The following is a 2,500-nucleotide window of genomic DNA, read 5'->3' on the forward strand; positions in this document are numbered from 1 at the left end:
GAAGAAGGGTCGTGTGGGGGTCGTGGGGGGGGGGTGGAAGCGAGGGGCGTCGGGCGGCGGCGGTCTGTGGGGGCGGTTAGCCCCGTCGGAGCCTCCGTCACGGGCCGGCAGCGTCGGGGCTCTCGGTTGCCCTTTGTGGGTCCGGCCGCGGCCCCGGGGGGGTCGGCGTCGGAGGTGGTTGGCGGTGTTGCGGGCGCTCCCTCGTCCCCCACCCACCTCGCCCGCCTCCACCCTGTCCAGGTACCTAGCGCGTCCCGGCGCGGAGGTTTAAAGACCCTTGGGGGGTCGCCCGTCCGCCTCGGGTCGGGGGCGGTCGGGCCCGTGGGGAGCCGTGGAGGCTGGTCTTCCCGTGTCTCCTCCAGACTCCGCTGCCCGCCCCCCCGCCGCGCCCCAGGCCGGGGTGCCGCCGCGCTTGCGCCCACGCCACGGCCCTCCCCGGTTGCCCGGAGGGGGCTTGCCCGGCGGCTGCCGGGTGGTGCGTGAGCGTGTGCGTGTGCGTGCGCCCCGTGTCCCTTGGGTGTGTGTGGGGGGAGGGGACAGGCGGGAACCCCCTGGGCGCCTGTGGGGTTGTTCCGAGCTCGCCCCGCGCGTCCGTGTGGCGTGGCGGGGCGGGCTGCCGGACTTGCCCTGTCGTTCCAACCCTTCCGACCTCTCGGAGTCTGGTCTTTGTTGTCTCTTGCTGGCCGGCCGGAGGCACCCTTCGGGGCTGTGCTGTGCCAGGTTGGGGGGGCGCCCCTTTTTCGGGGTTGACCCTCCCGGCGATCACAAAAAACTCGTACGACTCTTAGCGGTGGATCACTCGGCTCGTGCGTCGATGAAGAACGCAGCTAGCTGCGAGAATTAATGTGAATTGCAGGACACATTGATCATCGACACTTCGAACGCACTTGCGGCCCCGGGTTCCTCCCGGGGCTACGCCTGTCTGAGCGTCGCTTGCCGATCAATCGCCTCCCCTGGGTGGGTGTCTCTCCCCGGGGGTAAGGCGCGGCTGGGGGTTCCCTCGCAGGGCCCGCCCCGCCGGCGCCCAGCCCCGCCCGAGGGCGCCCTGCCACGCCCGCCTGCGCGGCGGTACGGTGTGCGGGGTCGTCCGCGGGCTGGGGACAGGGTCGTCCTGGCCGCCGGGCCCTCCGTCCCCCTAAGTGCAGACGACGGTGGCCGCCGCTGCCGCCCTCCCTCCTTCCTCCTCCTCCTCCTCCTCCCCGCCCCCTCCCCGGCCCCGTGTGTCCGGTCCCCGCCGCCTCCCTCGGCCCCCCCCCTCGCCCCCGCCTCGCCCCGCCGGGTCCGCTCGGCGGTGGCGTGTGTGTGGGACGTGGGAGGGCGTGGGACGGGGGGGGGGGGCTGGGGGCCGGCGCCCGTGGGGCGGTGGTGGGGGGGGGTGGTTTGGCGGGGGAAAGGTGGGGTGGGGGGGAGAGGCCGAGGCCGGTCGCCGCCCGCGAGTAAAGGGAAGGGCGAGGAGAGCTCGCGCCTGAGGGCCGCGGCCGCCGCCGCGGTCCCTCTGGGGGGGAGATCCCTCGTGCCGCACGCGGTCTTTGGGATCGCCACCCGGGTCTCGGGAGGGTTTTGCGGTGCCCCGTGCCGCGCGGTCCCGTGGGCCGTCGTGGGGGGGTGGAGGTGCGGATCCGGGGCGCCGTCGGTCTCGCCGCCTTGCCCCGGGCGGCGACCGCGGCGGTCCGGCCGTGGCCCCCTCCTCTCCCCGGTCCGCGGCCGCGCGTCCGGGGCCCGAGCCGCGGCCCCGCCCCCGCTCCCCGCTGGCGATCCCGGCCCCCTTTGCCCTGTCGGGGCGGCTCGCGCCGAGGCCGAGTCGCGCGCGGGGCTGCGCCCCGGGGATGCGTGCCCCGGCGGCGGCCCGCGGGACGCCGCGGCGTCGCCCGCCGCTGCGCGCTTCCCCCCGGGTTGCGGCCGCGCCGCACTGCGTGCCCCGAGCCCGCGTTGTCGCGGGGGCGGTGTGGTTCTCCGCGGGGGTTTTCGTGGTTGGAGGCGTGCCGCGCCGTCCGCCGGGCCCGGCCCGGGGCCGCGGCGGGAGCGCGGGGCACGTGGGACGTGTGGGGGGGAAGGCCGGGTGTGTCGCGTGGGGGGAAAAGGGCCGGCGGTCGGGGGCGACCGCCGCGCTCGGACCCCCCCCACGCCCGCGCCCGCTTCCCCCCTCGCTCCCCCGCCCCGCGCCGCTCGCCGCGGTTCCCCCTCCGGTGGTCGTCGCGAGGCGGCGCGTCCCGCGCCTCGGCCCTGCCCACAACCCCCGTTCCTCCGCCGCCCCCTCCGCCTTCCAACCCCGGCAGGGCTCCCGCCTGTGCCGCCGGCCCGTGCTCCCGCCTGCCCGCCCGCCGTTCCGCCTGTCCGTCCCGCGTGCGCACCCTTACCTTCCCCGTCCCCCCTCCCCTCCCGCCTCTCTCCCCTCCCGCGCGCTCTCGCGCTCTCTCCCTCTCTCCCTCCCTCCCTCGCGGAGGGGTTTGGAGGAGGGGGGGGTTGTGGGTGCGTTGCGGGGGGGGGGGTCGTCGGTTGG

General features: G+C 77.2%; 1 non-coding gene across 1 annotated transcript; it reads left to right on the plus strand.

Annotated features, from left to right (window-relative positions):
• Nucleotides 1–779: 779 nt before the first annotated feature.
• On the plus strand, nt 780–932 carry LOC147574111 (5.8S ribosomal RNA). The gene has a single exon (XR_015244400.1). It is a non-coding gene; the product is annotated as a 5.8S ribosomal RNA (ribosomal RNA).
• The last annotated feature ends 1,568 nt before the right edge of the window (nt 933–2,500 follow it).

Source organism: Puma concolor, chromosome E1 (assembly GCF_028749965.1).
Source record: "Puma concolor isolate L17-30 chromosome E1, mPumCon1.1.hap2, whole genome shotgun sequence".
Lineage (NCBI taxonomy): Eukaryota > Metazoa > Chordata > Mammalia > Carnivora > Felidae > Puma > Puma concolor.